The sequence below is a fragment of the Muntiacus reevesi genome, chromosome 8 (genome assembly GCF_963930625.1).
Source record: "Muntiacus reevesi chromosome 8, mMunRee1.1, whole genome shotgun sequence".
NCBI classification, from domain to species: domain Eukaryota; kingdom Metazoa; phylum Chordata; class Mammalia; order Artiodactyla; family Cervidae; genus Muntiacus; species Muntiacus reevesi.
The window spans coordinates 4,738,706-4,759,200 of NC_089256.1; positions in this window are offsets into that span (position 1 = coordinate 4,738,706).

Genomic DNA, 20,495 nt, shown 5'->3' on the forward strand with positions numbered 1-20,495 from the left:
AACTGTGGAAGAAGGGTTCGTTGCCATGGTGGCAATGCAAACAGCATCGCTCTTGCATAATGATGCTCTTACTCTGAAAAGACTTAGCTGGCCCACATACCTGGGCTGCATGAAGACACCTAATTAGCCCTTCTAATGCTGCAATCACAGCAACTCTGCATGTTGTTCTCCATAAAAAACTAATATTATTCTGCAAATTAGTCCTTCACCTTCCGGCAGGGTCCAAGTTGAAATCTTACTTCAAAAATCTTTTGAAGGGGAGGTGAATCAAATCTTCTGTCCTTTGCTTCTTAACTTTTAAAATATACATTAAAGTAACTGAAGGAACTGTTAAATAGTTCTTTTTTTAAAAATCCATTTGATCTCCTCACATCCTAATTAGGCCAATCCACTGACAGTACAAAACTTAAAATACTTCCTCACTTTTGTCAGTCTATTTCCTTATTTTCAGAAAATGTCTTTTTCTAAATTGCATTAATATATAGATTGGGAAGTAAATCATTCATCATAACATAGGTATCTATATTTCTCATTTCAGACAATCACACCTTTTGGGTCAAGGGCAAAATGAAAGGATGATTAGATGATTAGTCCCTCTATTGACACTGTACTTTCAAAAATATAGAATGGAATCTTTAACACAAATACAAGGATATCCACATTCTTAGTTTTCCAGGGCTGCCAAAACCTCAAAGTTTCTGAAGCCCAATAACATACCCTTTTTCTACAATATACTCTCAATCTGTAAGTGATTCCATCCACCCCCTGATTTAGTTAACCATCTCTTGCATTTATGCCAAGACATATGCCTCCTCTGAGGTTCACACAAGCATAGGCAATTATAACTTGTCCTTTCCTTGAAATTTACCAGCCATCTCAATTTCTTCATTCCCAAAACTGAACCCCTGCTTTGGCTGCACTAAGCTGGGTTTTCTCAAAGATTCTCTGTCTCAGCCAGAGATGTTGTCAGAATTCAGACTGCAGTAGCAAATACCCTAGGCTGGGTGGTTTAAACAGCATTCATTTCTCACAAATCTGGAGGCTAGGAAGTCCAAGATCACAGTGCTGGCAGCATCAGTTTCTGGTAAGGACTCACTTCACTTCCTGGTTTGCATACTTCCTGGTTTGCCTTACTGCCATATCCTCACACTATGGAGAGAGGGCATCTTTCTCATGTCTCTTCTTATAAGTGAACTAATCCTATTCACGCAGGCTCTAACCTCATGACCTAATTACCTCCTAAAGGCTCTATCTCTTAACACCATTGCACTGAAGATTGGAATTGCAGCCTATAAACTTGGGTCAGGGAGGACACAAACATTCAGTCCATAGAAAATTTGGAATCATCCTTGATATCCGTCTTTGGCATTTTGTGTAGATTCAGTTACCCCCTACAAAGCTCTCAAGGCTGTCCACTTCTCTCCAAAGAACATTGCCAGCCCTGTGTAAGTGATTTTTGTCTTTTACTGGGCGACAAACAGAATGATATCTTCCTAATTGTCCCATTGGTCCCACTACATTATTCAACACATTGAAGACTTTGTTGATATTTTGAAAGATAAATCCAATCAAGCTACAGAATTAGCTAAACATTGTTGTACCATCTCATTTTTCTTAGAATAAAGCTAGAATATACTTAGACTCCCGATGAGCTGCCCTTTGGTCTCTGTCATTTTCTTACTATTCATGCTACCTTTTCTTTTATTGCTGGGAACATTTTCACCACCATCCCACCTCAGGGCTTTCGTACATGCCATCATCTTGACCTGGCACTCTGCCCCCACCTCACACTCTCCTTAGCCAATTGATGACTCCTGTAGTGACACAAAGACATGACACCCAGACTCTTTCAAAGAGGAATTTCTTGTCCCAGTGGCTGGGAGGATCACTGACAGAGAGCTCCAACTGTTAGCGCATTTGGGAATTGCCTCAGCTGCAGGGAGCTTTCTTGGCCAAGGTCATGCCCTTTTTGGAGAGATCAACAACCAATTACTGAGGGACAACTCTGATGGGACTCGGCAGCTCTGGAGCACTCCCATGAGGTCAGTGGGGACCTGCATCACAGCTTGATTTCTCCCTCTGCTAAATCCTCTTCCTTTCCCTTCCTTCCACAGAGGTGGATCCTGATGACTCTGATAAACATTCTGCCCACTAATCACAACCTATTTCCAATCACTCCTCCTTCAGGGGTCTGCTTAGATGTCATTTCCTTAAGGAAGCTGTGTCTTAGTTTTCCAGGACTGCCAAAATAAATACCCACAATCTTGGTGACTTGCAACAACAAAAATGTATTCTCTCCCTTTTCTGGAAACTAGAACTCTGAAACTAATGTGTTGGCTGGGCTATGCTCTCTCCAAATCCTCTAGGGGAGAATCCTTCTCTTCCTCTAATAGGTTCTAGTGGTAGCTGGCAATCCTTTGCAATCCTTGGCTTACTGTTGTTGCTCAGTCTTTAAGTTGTGTCCATCTCTTTGTAATCCCATGGACTGCCACAAGGCAGGCTTCCCTGTCCTTTACTATCTCCCAGAGTTTGCTCAAACTTGTGTTCATTGAGATGGCGATACCATCCAGGCATCTCATTCTCTGTCACCCTCTTCTCTTGCTCTCAATCTTTCCCAGCATCAGGGTCTTTTCCAATAAGTAAGTTATTCAAATTGGGTAGCCAGCCAAAGTATTGGAGGGTCAGCATCAGTCCTTGCAATTAATATTCAAGGTTGATTTCCTTTAGGATTGACTGGTTTAATCTTGCTGTCCAAGGGACTCTCAAGGGTCTTCTCCAGCACAATTTGAAAGCATCAATTCTTCAGTGCTCAGCCTTCTTTATGGTCCAACTCTCATTTGGCTTATAGATGTATATTCTAATCTCTGTCTCCATCTACATATGGCCTTCTTCCCTGTGTGCAAATTACCCTCCTCTTATATGGACACAGCCATATTAGATCTAGGGCCCACCCTAATCCAGTATGACTTCATCTTACATTGTTTACATTGTAAACTACAAGGAGGAGCCAAGATGGCGGAGGAATAGGACGGGGAGGCCACTTTCTCCCCTACAAATTCATTGAAAGAACATTTGAACGCTGAGCAAACTGCACAAAACAACTTCTGATCCCTAGCAGAGGACATCAGGCACCCAGAAAAACAGCCCATTGTCTTCAAAAGGAGGTAGGACAAAATATAAAAGACAAAAAGAGAGACAAAAGAGCGAGGGACGGAGACCCATCCAGGGAAGGGAGTCTTAATAAAGAAAGTTTCCAAACACCAGGAAACCCTCTCACTGGCGGGTCTGGGGGAAGTTTTTGAATCTTGGAGGGCAACCTAACTGGGAGGGAAAACACATAAAACCCACAGATTACATGCCTAAAAGCAACTCCCAGCAGAAAAGTACCCCAGACGCTCGCATTCACCACCAGCGAGTGGGAGCTGAATGGAGAGGAGTGGGTGGCATTGCTTAGGGTAGGGATTGGGCCTGAATGCCCTGAGGGCCATTGGAGGGAGCTAACGTGAGATAACAACTTAAACTGTGGGATAGCAAGAGAGAGAGAAAATTAACTGGCAAAAAGCGCTAACTGAACACACTGCTGGCCCATTCACAGAACAAAAGAAAGACTGAGCAATTCCAGAGAAGAGCTAGCTGGTGGCGGACCGGCCCATCCCCCTGCTGGAGGCAGGAGGCAGTGGGGAGGTGAAAGGGGCAAACTCGGCCCCAGAGATGGCATCCCCTACAAAACTGCAAACAGGCTTCCAGTTTCTAACCAAAGACTTCCTGAGATTCTGGATGGTTGACATCCGCCAGGAGGGTCGCGGCTAAAGACCAGCTCCGCAGAATAGACACAAGGCGCACCCAACCGGCGCTCGGAAACTGAGGTTGGGACCGCGCAGGGGAGACCGCAACTGGTGAGAGTGCACTCGTCAAGCTCCTGGCTGCCTGAGCTGCTAGGGCTGGGGAAGGCACAAAACGCAGGCGCAACCGAGTCTGGACTTTTGTGGAGTACCCGAAAACTGGAACCGCACGCAACTCAGGGCCCGCTCCCTGGAGAGCAGCCTGGAGCCTGAGCAGTGTGGACGGGGAAGGCACGCACGCCGCGAGCGGGGGAAAACCCAGTGTGGCCGAACACTGTGAGTGCTCCCCACACAGGCCAGTGACATTTGTCTGCAGTGCCCCTCCCTCCCCACAGCACAACTGAACGAGTGAACCTAAATTAGAGGCCACCTCCACCTGCTGGTGTCAGGGTGGAATTAGACAATGAAGAGACCTGCGACAAACCCACAGCAAGCATCACCCTCAATGGTGAAAAATTGAAAGCATTTCCCCTGAAATCAGGAACAAGACAAGGGTGCCCACTCTCACCACTACTATTCAACATAGTGTTGGAAGTTTTGGCCACAGCAATCAGAGCAGAAAAAGAAGTAAAAGGAATCCATATAGGAAAAGAAGAAGTGAAACTCTTGCTGTTTGCAGATGACATGATTCTCTACATAGAAAACCCTAAAGAATCTTCCAGAAAATTACTAGAGCTAATCAATGAATATAGTAAAGTTGCAGGATATAAAATTAACACAGAGAAATCCCTTGCATTCCTATATACTAACAATGAAAAAACAGAAAGAGAAATTAAGGAAACAATACCATTCACCATTGCAACAAAAAGAATAAGATACTTAGGAGTATATCTACCTAAAGAAACAAAAGACCTATACACAGAAAACTATAAGACACTGATGAAAGAAATCAAAGAGGACACAAACAGATGGAGAAACATACCGTGTTCATGGATTGGAAGAATCAATATTGTCAAAATGGCTATTCAACCCAAAGCAATCTATAGATTCAATGCAATCCCTATCAAGCTACCAACAGTATTTTTCACAGAACTAGAACAAATAATTTCACAATTTGTATGGAAATACATAAAACCTCGAAGAGCCAAAGTAATCTTGAGAAAGAAGAATGGAACTGGAGGAATCAACCTGCCTGACTTCAGGCTCTACTACAAAGCCACAGTCATCAAGACAGTATGGTACTGGCACAAAGACAGAAATATAGATCAATGGAACAGAATAGAAAGCCCAGAGATAAATCCACGAACCTATGGACACCTTATCTTTGACAAAGGAGGCAAGGATATACAATGGAAAAAAGACAACCTCTTTAACAAGTGGTGCTGGGAAACCTGGTCAACCACTTGTAAAAGAATGAAACTAGAACACTTTCTAACACCATACACAAAAATAAACTCAAAATGGATTAAAGATCTAAATGTAAGGCCAGAAACGATAAAACTCCTAGAGGAGAACATAGGCAAAACACTCTACGACATAAATCACAGCAAAATCCTCTATGACACACCTCCCAGAATATTGGAAGTAAAAGCAAAACTAAACAAATGGGACCTAATGAAACTTAAAAGCTTTTGCACAACAAAGGAAACTATAAGCAAGGTAAAAAGATAGCCCTCAGATTGGGAGAAAATAATAGCAAATGAAGAAACAGACAAAGGATTAATCTCAAAAATATACAAGCAACACCTGAAGCTCAATTCCAGAAAAATAAATGATGCAATCAAAAAATGGGCCAAAGAACTAAACAGACATTTCTCCAAAGAAGACATCCAGATGGCTAACAAACACATGAAAAGATGCTCAACATCACTCATGATCAGAGAAATGCAAATCAAAACCACAATGAGGTACCATTACATGCCAGTCAGGATGGCTGCTATCCAAAAGTCTACAAGCAATAAATGCTGGAGAGGATGTGGAGAAAAGGGAACCCTCTTACATTGTTGGTGGGAATGCAAACTAGTACAGCCACTATGGAAAACAGTGTGGAGATTCCTTAAAAAACTGTAAATAGAACTGCCATATGACCCAGCAATACCACTTCTGGGCATACACACCAAGGAAACCAGATCTGAAAGAGACACGTGCACCCCAATGTTCATCACAGCACTGTTTATAATAGCCAGGACATGGAAGCAACCTAGATGCCCATCAGCAGATGAATGGATAAGGAAGCTGTGGTACATATACACCATGGAATATTACTCAGCCGTTAAAAAGAATTCATTTGAACCAGTTCTAATGAGATGGATGAAACTGGAGCCCATTATACAGAGTGAAGTAAGCCAGAAAGATAAAGAACATTACAGCATACTAACACATATATATGGAATTTAGAAAGATGGTAGCGATAACCCTATATGCAAAACAGAAAAAGAGACTCAGAAGTACAGAACAGACTTTTGAACTCTGTGGGAGAAGGTGAGGGTGGGATGTTTCGAAGGAACAGCATGTATATTATCTATAGTGAAATAGATCACCAGCCCAGGTGGGATGCATGAGTCAAGTGCTCGGGCCTGGTGCACTAGGAAGACCCAGAGGAATCGGGTGGAGAGGGAGGTGGGAGGGGGGATCGGGATGGGGAATACGTGTAACTCTATGGCTGATTCATGTCACTGTATGACAAAACCCACTGAAATGTTGTGAAGTAATTAGCCTCCAACTAATAAAAAAAATAAATAAAAATTAAAAAAAAAAAGAAAAGAAAACAAACAAACAAAAAAAGAGACCTGGAAACAGAAGCCAAATAAACAAGGGGAACCGCTTCAGAAGTGACTGATGCAACAGATTAAAATCCCTGTAGTTAACACCGACTACACTGGAAGGGGCCTATAGATACTGAGAAGTGTAAACTGGAAGAAGGAGCCATTTGAAACTGAACCAAACCCAAACTGCCCACAAGTGCTCCAGAGAAATTCCTAGATATATTTTTACTTTTTTTTTTAATTTAAAAAATATGTATATTTTTTCTTTTCTTTTTAAAAATTTTTTTCTTTTATTTTCTTTTAAAATTCCCTATTACTCATCTATTACTCCTTAATTTTCATTTTCATATATTTTTACTATTTTTTTAATTAAAATTTTTTTTCCTTTTATCTTTTATTTTCTTTTAAAGTCCTCTATTACTCCTCTATTACTCCTTAATTTTCATTTTCATTCTCATATACTTTTGCTATTTTTAATTAAAAATTTTTTTCTTTTTTTTTCTTTTATTTTCTTTTAAAGTCCTAATAAAGGGCTCTCCCCTATTACTCCTTCATTTTCATTCTCATTTCACTATAACCTTGACCAAAAAAAAAAAAAAGACCCTATTTTTGAAGCAAACTTCAGATATATTTCTTAAATTTTTTCCGTTTTTGTTTTTAATATTGTATTTTTAAGAGACTAACTTCTACTCTAGATTTTTAATCTTTGTTTTTCAGTATTTGATATCAAATTTGGACATTTAAGAATCCCATATTCAGTACCCATTTTTACTCAGGAGTGTGATGATTGCTATTTCCCCCTTTTGACTCGCCTTTTTCTCCCCCAGGTCACCTCTATTTCCTCCCTCCCCCTTCTCTTCTCAATTAAATTCTGTGAGTCTCTGTGGGTGTTCTGGGCTATGGAGAACACTTAGGGAACAGAGTACTGTGTAGATCTATCTCTCTCCTCTTGAGTTCCCCTTTTTCTCCTCCTGCTCATCTCTATCTCCTTCCTCCCTCTCCTCTTCTTTATGCAACTCTGTGAACCTCTCTGGGTGTCCGTCACTGTGGAGAATCTTTTCATCATTAACCTAGAAGTTTTAATATCAGTGCTGTATAGTTGGAGAAGCCTTGAGGCTACTGGAAGAATAAGACTGAAAGCCAGAAGAAAGAGACTTCAGCCCCAAACCTGAGAACACCAGAGAACTCCTGACTACAGGGAACATCAAGTAATAAGAGATCATCCAAAAGCCTCCATACCTACACTGAAACCAACCACCACCCATGAGCCAATAAGTTCCAGAACAAGACATACCAAACAAATTCTTTAGCAACGCAGGAACATAGACCTGAGTGTCAACATACAGGCTGCCCAAAGTCACACCTAACACATAGACCCATCTCAAAACTCACTACTGGACACTCCATAGCACTCCAGAGAGAAGAAATCCTGTTCCACGCACCAGAACACCGACGCAAGCTTCCCTAACCAAGAAACCTTGACAAGTCAATCGTCCAACCCCACCCACTGGGAGAAACCTCCACAATAAAAAGGAACCATGGACCGCCAGAATACAGAAAGGCCACCCCAAACACAGCAATCTAAACAAGACGAAAAGGCAGAGAAATACCCAGCAGGTAAAGGAAGATGAAAAATGCCCACCAAGTCAAACAAAAGAGGAGGAGATAGGGAATCTACCTGAAAAAGAATTTAGAAAAATGATAATAAAAATGGTCCAAAATCTTGAAAACAAAATGGAGTTAGAGATAAACAGCCTGGAGACAAAGATTGAGGAGATGCAAGAAATGTTTAACAAGGACCTAGAAGAAATAAAAAAGAGTCAATTAAAAATGAATAATGCAATAAAGGAGATCAAAAACACTCTGGAGGGAACTAACAGTAGAATAACAGAGGCAGAAGATAGAATAAGTGAGGTAGAAGATAAAATGGTGGAAACAAATGAAGTAGAGAGGAAAAAAGAATCAACAGAAATGAGGACAACCTCAGGGACCTCTGGGACAATGTGAAACACCCCAACATTCGAATCATAGTAGTCTCAGAAGAAGAAGACAAAAAGAAAGGTCATGAGAAAATACTCGAGGAGATAATAGCTGAAAACTTCCCTAAAATGGGGAAGAAAATAGTTACACAGGTCCAAGAAACCCAGAGAGTCCCAAACAGGATAAACACAAGGTGAAACACCCCAAGACAAATATTAATCAAATTAACAAAGATCAAAAACAAAGAACAAATATTAAAAGCAGCAAGGGAGAAACAACAAATAACACACAAAGGGATTCCCATAAGGATAACAGCTAATCTTTCAACAGAAACTCTTCAGGACAGAAGGGAAAAACAGGATAAACTTAAAGTAACGAAAGAGAATAACCTACAACCCAGATTACTGTACCCAGCAAGGATCTCATTCAGATATGAAGGAGAATTAAAAAACTTTACAGACAAACAAAAGCTGAGAGAATTCAGCACCACCAAACTAGATCTTCAACAAATGCTAGAGGATCTTCTCTAGACAGAAAATGCAGAAAGGTTGTATAAAAGCGAACCCAAAACAACAAAGTAAATGGCAATGGGACCATACCTATCAATAATTACCTTAAATGTAAATATGTTGAATGCTCCAGCCAAAAGACAAAGACTGGCTGAATGGATACAAAAACAAGACCCCTATATATGCTGTCTACAAGAGACCCATCTCAAAACAAGGGACACATACAGACTGAAAGTGAAGGACTGGAAAAAAAAAATATTTCACGCAAATGGAGACCAAAAGAAAGCAGGAGTCGCAATACTCATATAAGATAAAATAGACTTTCAAATAAAGGCTGTGAAAAGAGACAAAGAAGGACACTACATAATGATCAAAGGATCAATTCAAGAAGAAGATATAACAATTATAAACATATATGCACCCAACATAGGAGCACTGCAATATGTAAAGCAAATGCTAACGAGTATGAAAGGGGAAATTAACAAAAATGCAATAATAGTGGGAGACTTTAATACCCCCACTCACACCTATGGATAGATCAACTAAACAGAAAATTAGCAAGGAAACACAAACTTTAAGTGACACAATGGACCAGCTAGACCTAATTAATATCTATAGGACATTTCACCCCAAAACAATGAATTTCATCTTTTTCTCAAGTGCACACGGAACATTCTCCAGAATAGATCATATCCTGGGCCATAAATCTAGCCTTGGTAAATTCGAAAACAATGAAATCATTCCAGTCATCTTTTCTGACCACAATGCAGTAAGATTAGATCTCACCTGCAGGAATAAAAACTATTAAAAATTCAAACATATGGCGACTAAATAGCATGCTTCTGAATAACCAAAAATCATAGAAGAAATCAAAAAAGAAATCAAAATATGTATATAAACTAAGGAAAATGAAAACACAACAACCCAAAACCTATGGGACACTGTAAAAGCAGTGCTAAGGGAAAGGTTCATAGCATTACAGACTTACCTCAAGAAACAAGAAAAAAGTCAAATAAATAACCTAGCTCTACACCTAAAGCAACTAGAGAAGGAAGAAATGAAGAACCCCAAGGTTACTAGAAGGGAAGAAATCTGATAAATTAGGGCAGAAATAAATGCAAAAGAAACTAAAGTGACCATAGCAAAAATCAACAAAGCTAAAAGCTGTTTTTTTGAAAAGATAAACAAAATTGACAAACTGTTAGCAAGACTCATTAAGAAACAAAGGGAGAAGAAGCAAATTAACAAAATTAGAAATGAAAATGGAGAGATCACAACAGACAGTATTAAAATACAAAGGATCATAAGAGATTACTACCAGCAGCTCTATACCAATAAAATGGACAACTTGGAAGAAGTGAACATTTTCCTAGAAAAGTATAACTTTCCAAAACTGAACCAGGAAGAAATAGAAGATCTTAACAGACCCATCACAAGCACAGAAATCGAAAGTGTAATCAGAAATCTTCCAGTAAACAAAAGCCCAGGACCAGATGGCTTCACAGCTGAATTCTACCCAAAAGTTAGAGAAGAGCTCACACCTATCTTACTCAAATTCTTCCAGAAAATTGCAGAAGGAGGTGAATGTCTAAACTCATTCTATGAGGCCACCATCACCCTAATTCCAAAACCAGACAAAGATGCCACAAAAAAGAAAACTACAGGCCAATATCACTGATGAACATAGATGCAGAAATCCATAACAAAATTCTAGCAAACAGAATCCAACAACATATTAAAAAGATCATACACCATGACCAAGTGGGCTTTATCCCAGGAATGCAAGGATTCTTTAATATCCACAAATCAATCAATGTAATATACCACATTAACAAATTGAAAGATAAAACACATATGATTATCTCAATAGATGCAGAAAAAGCCTTTGACAAAATTCAACATCCATTTATGATAAAAACTCTCCAGAAAGCAGGAATAGGAGGAACATACCTCAACATAATAAAAGCTATATATGACAAACCCACAGCAAATACTATCCTCAATGGTGAAAAATTGAAAGCATTTCCCCTAAAATCAGGAAAAAAACAAGGGTGCCCGCTTTCACCACTACTATTCAACATAGTTTTGGAAGTTTTTGCCACAGCAATCAGAGCAGAAAAAGAAATAAAAGGAATCCAGATAGGAAAATAAGAAGTGAAACTCTCATTGTTTGCAGATGACATGATCCTCTACATAGAAAACCCTAAAGACTCTACCATAAGATTACTAGAGCTAATCAATGAATATAATAAAGTTGCAGGATATGAAATTAGCACACAGAAATCCCTTGCATTCCTATACACTAACAATGAGAAAACAGAAAGAGAAATTAAGGAAACAATACCATTCACCATTGTAACAAAAAGAATGATACTTAGGAGTATATCTACCGAAAAAACAAAAGACCTATACATAGAAAACTATAAAACACTGATGAAAGACATCAAAGAGGACACAAACAGATGGAGAAACATACCGTGTTCATGGATTGGAAGAATCAATATTGGGAAAATGAGTATACTATTCAAAGCAATCAATAGAGTCAATGTGATCTCTATCAAGCTACCAATGGTATTCTTCACAGAACTAGAACAAATAATTTCACAATTTGTATGGAAATACATAAAACCTCGAAGAGCCAAAGCAATCTTGAGAAAGAAGTATGGAACTGGAGGAATCAACCTGCCTGACTTCAGGCTCTACTACAAAGCCACAGTCATTAAGTCAGTATGGTACTGGCACAAAGACAGAAATATAGATCAATGGAACAGAATAGAAAGCCCAGAGATAAATCCACGAACCTATGGATACCTTAACTTTGATAAAGGAGACAAGGATATACAATGGAAAAAAGACAACCTCTTTAACAAGTGGTGCTGGGAAACCTGGTCAACCACTTGTAAAAGAATGAAACTAGAACACTTTCTAACACCATACACAAAAATAAACTCAAAATGGATTAAAGATCTAAATGTAAGACCAGAAACTATAAAACTCCTAGAGGAGAACATAGGCAAAACACTCTACGACATAAATCACAGCAGGATCCTCTATGACCCACCTCCCAGAATATTGGAAATAAAAGCAAAAATAAACACATGGGACCTAATGAACCTTAAAAGCTTCTGAACAACAAAGGAAACTATAAGCAAGGTGAAAAGACAGCCCTCAGAATGGGAGAAAATAATAGCAAATGAAGAAACAGACAAAGGATTAACCTCAAAAATATACAAGCAACTCCTGAAGCTCGATTCCAGAAAAATAAATGACCCAATCAAAAAATAGGCCAAAGATCTAATCAGACATTTCTCCAAAGAAGACATATAGATGGCTAACAAACACATAAAAAGATGCTCAACAACACTCATGATCAGAGAAATGCATATCAAAACCACAGTGAGGTACCATTACACGCCAGTCAGGATGGCTGCTATCCAAAAGTCTACAATCAATAAATGCTAGAGAGGGTGTGGAGAAAAGGGAACCCTCTTACATTGTTGGTGGGAATGCAATCTAGTACAGCCACTATGGAAAACAATGTGGATATTCCTTAAAAAACTGTAAATAGAACTGCCATATAAGCCAGCAATCCCTCTCCTGGGTATACACACTGAGGAAACCAGATCTGAAAGAGACCCATGTACCCCAATGTTCATCGCAGCACTGTTTACAATATCCAGAACATGGAAGCAACCTAGATGCCCATTAGCAGACGAATGGATAAGGAAGCTGTGGTACATATACTTTATGGAATATTCCTCAGCCATTAAAAAGAATTCATTTGAATCAGTTCTACTGAGATGGATGAAACTGAGCCCATTATACAGAGTGAAGTAAGCCAGAAAGATAAAGACCAACACAGTATACTAATGCATATATATGGAATTTTAAAAGATGGTAGCTATAGCCCTATATGCAAAACAGAAAAAGAGACACAGATGTACAGAACAGACTTTTAGACTCTGTGGGAGAAGGCGAGGGTGGGATGTTCTGAGAGAATAGCATTGAAACAAGTATACTCTCAAGGGTGAAACAGATCATCAGCCCAGGTTGGATGCATGAGATAAGTGCTCAGAGCTGGTGCACTGGGAAGACCTAGAGGGATTGGATGGAGAGGGAGCGGGAGGGGCGATAGGGATGGGGAATACATGTAAATCCATGGCTGATTCATGTTAATGTATGGCAAAAACCACTACAATATTGTAAAGTAATCAGCCTCCAACTAATAAAAATAAATGGAAAAAAATACATTGTAAACTACACCTTACACTGTTTACATCAGCAAAATTCTGTCTCTAAAGTTGCATGCCCAGGTTCCAGGACCTCACCTATCTTTCTAGAGACACAATTTAACCCATAAACTGAATTCGTGAGGCTATATTTGGATATAAGTCACATAAACTGTAGCGAATATTTGTCAGTCTTTTGAGAGACCATGTATCTTTGAACAGTTTCCTACTATTTCAGATGTTTTCCTAATACTTACCATAGAAGTGCAATGTGTGTTTTCCAAGTTTCCTTTAAATTAAGGATGAAGGCATATAGCTTCTGTCATTAGAGACATTCTTGCAAAATACAGAAAAGGAAGCCAGTGATGCAAAGAAACATTCTCTGTAAAGAATCTATTTTGGCAAGGAAAGTGACAGAGATACCCAATTTCCAAAGGCAGGAGCATCAGAGTCTCCATACTGTCAACTGCAAGCCCACAGTGTGTATGTCCAAGGACAGCAGGTGAGGTGTCTTCAGTAGACCAATTATGTGGTGTGATTCTGTGCACTGATCCTAGATGTGTAGTTTTTAAGCACAGCTCTCTAGCCAGCTCAGGGAGTCAGTACGATTTATAACATCCTTTTGAAACTGCCTTTCTTCTTAAACTAGTGGGAATACATGAGTATTATCTGCAGCTAAACCCCTAACTTAAATAGAAATCCAGCTTGAGTTAGTTTAAGTAAAAGAAGAAATGAAATGCAATGAAAATAAATTTACTGATTCGAAACTCTCTAAGGCTTCAGAAGTGGAGTTGGAATCTGACGCTCAAAAATGCTCTCAGAACTTCTGTTTGCTTCATCACTCCTTTTATCTCTGCTTTTCTCTGTGTGACAAATTTACTGTTTCAGGTTGATTACACCCAGTGGAACCAGGACCACCAGCAGCACTTATGCTCCTCTCCTGAGTTTTGAGAGCAGAGAGAAAAGGATTTCTCTTTGCTAGTTTATTTTACAGATCCAGGAAAAGCCTTTTGATTATCTATCTTGAGTTATACATGCCTCACCCTGGATAATGGGCTTCTCTGGTGGCTTAGACAGTAAAGACTCTGTCTACAATGCAGGGTACGTAGGTTCGATCCTTGGGTCAGGAAGATTCCCTGGAGGAGGGAATGGCAACCCATTCCTGTATTCCTGGGTGGAGAATTCCATAGACAGAGGAGACTGGTGGTCTACAGTCCATGGGGTTGGAAAGAGTCAGATGGGATTGAGTGACTAAGCACATCCATGGATAAATCAGTACGATCAAGTAATTGAGTTTCTATGAATGCATTCCAATTACTGTAGCCAGAGAGGTAGATCATTTCAAAATCCCTTTAACAACACATGCCAGAGTGGAAAATGGGAAAAAATGAACAGATCTCCCACTACACTTCACTTCCACCTAGGGAGGGATGTTTGCAAATAGTAAGAGATAGAGTAGATGGCATAAATATATCCCCTCGAAAAATCATTGTCATCTTGGCCATTACCTCATTTTTCATCTACTGTAAATATTTTCTATAATTACAGATAAAGTTTTATCTGTGCTTACAAATAGCAAGTACTATCGTTTAGGACTTAATTGTTGTGAAACAGGTCACTTTGTAACATTAATTATTATACGGGCTCCATCTAGACACAAATCATCTACTATATGCTGCTATATTCCCAAAGTCTTGGGGAGGTAGCAACTAGAATATAAGGAGGAAAAGGCATTTATTAAACAACTGAATAAATAAATGACATTCTGATTCAATGAATGAATCTAGGACATGGTATTAAAGTAACCAAGAAGTTCAGTTCAGTCACTCAGTAGTGTCTGACTCTTTGTGACCCCATAGACTGCAGCATGCCAGGTTTCCTTGTCCATCACCAACTCCTAGAGCTTGCTCAAACTCACATCCATGGAATCGGTGATGCCACCCAACCATCTCATCCTCTGTCATCCCCTTCTCCTCCTACTTTCAATCTTTCCCGGCATTAGGGTCTTTTCAAATCAGTCAGCTCTTCACATCAGGTGACCAAAGTATTGAAGTTTCAGCTTCACCATCAGTCCTTCCAATGAATATTCATGACTGATTTCCTTTAGGATTGACTGGTTGGATCTCCTTGCAGTCCAAGAAACTCTTAAAAGTCTTCTCCAGCACCACAGTTTGAAAGCTTCAATTCTTTGGCACTCAGCTTTCTTTATAGTCCAAATCTCACATCTATACATGACTACCAGAAAAACCATAGCTTTGACTAGACAGACCTCTATTGGCAAACTAATGTCTCAGCTTTTTAATGTGCTGTCTCGATTGGTCATAGTTTTCTTCCATGGAGCATGCATCTTTTAATTTCATGGCTTCAGTCACCATCTGCAGTGATTTTGGACCCCTAGAATATAAAGTCTGTCACTGTTTCCATTGTTTCCCCATCTATTTGCCATGAAGTGTTGGGACCGGATGCCATCATCTTAGTTTTCTGAATTTCTTATTATCTCATCTTAGTTTTCTGAACCAAGAAGTAGCATGAATTTATACAAGAAATTGGTGAATCTTCACTCAATTTATGCTTTATTTCATTGTATATTGAGAGGTAATATAGTGGCAAAATAGTCTTGAATTAAATTAATTCCAACTCTTACTGGTTACATGTATTTAAACAAGTTACTTCTCTATAATTTAAGTTTTTCATCTATAACAAGAAGATAATATTAGGGCCAGTGTCATAGGATCCTTGTAACAGGTAAGTGTGCTATTGTGTAACACATAATTTTCACTCAACAAACTTTTAATTTTGATATTATGATTATTAGATCTAACTGTACACTGGGTGCTTTTACAGTCTTAATACAATAATCACATCAGTATGTTGTTGCCTGTGTTTATTCTAAAGCCAGTACTCTTGTTTTATTCCAATCCTACATTCCCTTGAAAAAACCTAGCCTCTTTTTTGAAAGAAAAAGTATGTTGTCCAAAAGCAAATACAAAGAAAAAGCTTGTTAACATCTATTCAATCTTGGGATTGGAAGTGGAAAACAATCAAAGGATTTCTTGAAGAAAAGGCAAATTGCTTAGTCTTATTAGTGTTCTTTCCTTCCTTATGGTTTTAATCAATTGATTCTCATGTGGACCTTTCGTTGTAATGTAAGGTGGAAGAAAACCATTGGGAACTGAGAGAAATCTGCTGAGAAAAAAATGAGACATCAGTTTCCACTTCTCATTCTAAAAGTGAAAAAAGTAGTGATATATGAATTTCAAATTGGAATCGCTCATATTATTTCCAATAACAACAATGTTTACAGATACAATTACCCTATCTATAATCATTTACTACTTTGATAAGCATAGTACAACTTTTGACAGATCAGTGTACCCTTATTTCTGGAGAAGAAACTGACTGTGAATAAAGAGGTTGATGATTACTAGTTTGAAGATATGATTAATGTGAACCAAGCACTGAGCTTTCTCAAGCCTAAACAAGTTGATCCCTGGATAGATTCACATTTTCCCCTTCACTGATTTAAGGGAAGAAAACAAACAAATGAAAAAATGATCCTATAATTCCTGTTTAAAACTTTCTTCTTTTCTTGGAAAAGAACAGGTTAGTAAAAACTTAGGTGTATTTATATAAGAAACAAACATGCAAGAAATTGGTCATTAGTTTGTAATTCTGTAATAGTGTATTTGTAATATTTTTCCACCTGAAGGACATACAAAAAATTGAGACAGGGTTGGAAATTTGTTCAAGCAATTGTTTTCTGAGCTATCATTTTAGGAATCTAAAAGGGACTTTAGGGTTCATCTTAGAATGTTACCATCTGTTCTTATTACCATTTCACTCCAACAAAGACTATATTGTTTTATATGAAGGTATAATCCTGTCAGAAAATGAGTTACAAAATGTTAATTTCTGATCTACCTCCCGTCTTATTATATAATTCTATCTCTAAGCCAAATACATAACTAACAAATGACTTTGCAAAACAAAAATATTGCTTCGTCAAATTACTATTTTATGGACATTCCAAAGAAAAGCAGATTGCATTTGTTTTCTTGAATATTTTTAAGGCCAATAATTCTATATACTTCTTCAGAAAGATGAAAGCATTCTTATCTACCCCATCATCTGAATATGTACTTACTTCTTATTGCAATGTCTTCAAGTTATTGTTTTTAGAGTTTGTGCTTCTACCATCTGGCAAAGTCATTTATTCATCCACATGTTCTTTCATTTATTCAGCAATATAATTTTTTTTAACACCAGTGGTACTACATGCCAAATATCAGCATACTCACTGACAAGCAAACATACACCTGAATCCAGTCCTTAGAGATCATTTGTATGTCTGGCCTATCCTCACCATTTAGTTCTCAACTCAAATACCATCCTTTCAAAGATACCCAGTCAATCACTTTATGAAAGGTCATGTATTCACAGTCTTGTCATATTACCATGTTACTGACTCTATTAGGCAAACCACCATCAGAACATGCAATGTTCATTCATTCATTTGCACAATTATTGTTCATATTCCCTAGCTACAAGTTCCATGAAGGCAAGAGGCCTGACTTATCCTATTCATTGCTAGGTTCCCAATATCTTCAAGAAAAATTTGCATCTAATGGAAATGATAAATATTTAGTGAGTAAATGAAAAATTCCAGTTTGATAAATTCCATTTATCAAATAATAATATATATATATACAAAAGCTCAACTGTGCTACAAGAGCTGGCATGGTTTTGTGTGCTATAAGGTTTGACATTATCTAACCCTGATAAAGGTTATCCTAGGAATGTCATAACTGATCTCACTGATGCTGAAGCTGAACCTGAACCTCCAATACTTCGGCCACCTGTTGTGAAAAACTGACTCCTTGGAAAAGTCCCTGATGCTGGGAAAGACTGAAGACAGGAGGGAAAGGGAATGACAGAGGATGAGATGGTTGGGTGGCATCACCGATTGTACGGACCTGAGTTTGAGCAAGCTCTAGGAGTTGGTGATGGACAGGGGAGCCTGTTGTGCTACAGTCCATGGGGTCACAAAGTCAGACACAACTGAGCAACTGAGCTGAACTGAATACTAGAGCAAACCAACAACCTGCCTGTGTACATTCATGGATATTTACTATTCACTGACTTAATGCTAAACAACAATTCTTCCTTCTGCTCCACTCAAGTACATATCTAACTTTCTATAGAAACTATATTAAACCTTCAACATTTATGCTAATTCCACTGCTTGCCCCTCTCAATCTACTGACTCTGCTTCTTGAGTTGCAGGTAAAACAACAACAAATTTTGAAATCATTGAACAGAAAATTGTTCAATATTCCATAATTAATTCTACAAGCAACCCTTAGAAACATTTTGGCAAATTAAACTTTCTGTGCCTCCACTTCCTCATCTGTGAAGTGGGTACAATCCCACGTCTAGCCTAAAAGGAGATTATATTGTTAAATTATCTAATGCAGGTATTATTACATGTGAGCAAGTACCAGACTCACCCAGAAGATATAACAAAATAGAGCCCCATTCCCAGAGTTTCTGGTTCAGGAAACCTAGCATCAAGTCCCAGAATTTGCAATCCTGACAGTTTAGTTTGGAAACTAACTGATCTAGTAGGTGAGAAGCATTTAGAAATGTGGTCGGCAAATAGTAAGCACTCAACACCTTCTTGTCATTGATACATATTGTTTCCTCCCTTTATCTTCAGACTTGGGAAAGCCTCTCTCCTGCCTACAATTAGTCTCGTAGACTGCTTCTGGGACTCATGATTTTCTGCCTTTTCAAGCAATTCAACTAATTGGTTATTCCCTATGTATCCGTTCTCTTCATCCCCCCCTCCCCGCATATTTCTTCTCATTTGAATTAATAAACTAAAATTTTAGCATGTTTCTTCTACATTAGAAACAATCAATGTCAATACTTTTGCTCCTTTAATAATTATCCTAATTTTCTTTCCATCACTAAGTCAAACATCTCAAAAATAGTTGCTTTGCTCATTTTCTCCAGTTTTTCAACTCATACTACATCCCCAGCCATCTGCTTCCTGAACTTATGTTCATCCTGCTGCCTTATTCTGCTCAAAAACTGTCAGCACTACCCTCACTGTAGCTAAAGACAATATATGTTCATCTCTAGAAGCCATTGGCACTGCTGACCATGCCCTTCTTCCAGAACTTCCTCTTTTTGTTTCATCTTAAATTCACACACACTCTCCAGATTCAGCCACTATGTCTCCATCTCTTTTACAAGTCTCTCTCTTCTTCACTTCTTTTTAAAATCCTGATTTGTTTGCCTGTTTGTGTGAAATCTTATTCAGAAATTTTTTTCTCTTCTCTCTTCTCTTCCCCTGGCCAAACTCTGTTAAGGAAGTTTGATACTGATCTGAAGGCATAATTTATTTTATAAAATAAGGGAAACGTATCAGAGGCAGTGAGCAGAAATAAAATATCTGAACTCAGTGTACTCAAAAGAATAAAGATGTCCAGATCTTAAGAAACAAAGGGGAAATACAGAATGTTTGTATTATATATTATTTGTATATAATGTTTGTATAAATACAGAAGGTATGTATAATACAGAATTGTTTGTATTACCATAGAAAACAGATGGAACAAGAAGTAGGAGTTTGCAAGGAAGGTGCTCCTGTTCAATCACTACACCCTGGACTCCCTTTGAAATAGAGGCCACCCCTTACACTAATAATGTATAATGGAGACAGGGACGGAAGCCCACATCAACAAAACAGTCATTAGAGGTGAGGAAACACAAGGTCTAATTAGCTTCACCCTGTATTAAAGAGCAGAGATATCACTTTGCCCACAAAGGTCTCTATAGTCAAAGCTATGGTTTCTCCAGTAGTCATGTAAGGATGTGAGAGCTGGACCATGAAGAATGGTGAGCACTGAAGAACTGATGCTTTCGAATTGTGGTGCTGGAGAAGACTCCGGAGAGGCCCTTGCACAGCAAGATCAAGCCAGTCAATCCTAGAGGAAATCAACCTTGAATATTCATCAGAAAGACTGATGCTGAAGCTAAAACTCCAATCCTTTGGCCACCTGATGTGAAGAGCTGACTCATTGAAAAAGACCCTGATGCTGGGAAAGACTGAGGGCAAAAGGAGAAGGGGGCGACGGGATGAAATGGTTGGATGGCATCACCAACTCAATGGACATGAATTTGAATAAACTCTGGGAGTTAGTGAAGCACAGGGAAGCCTGGTGT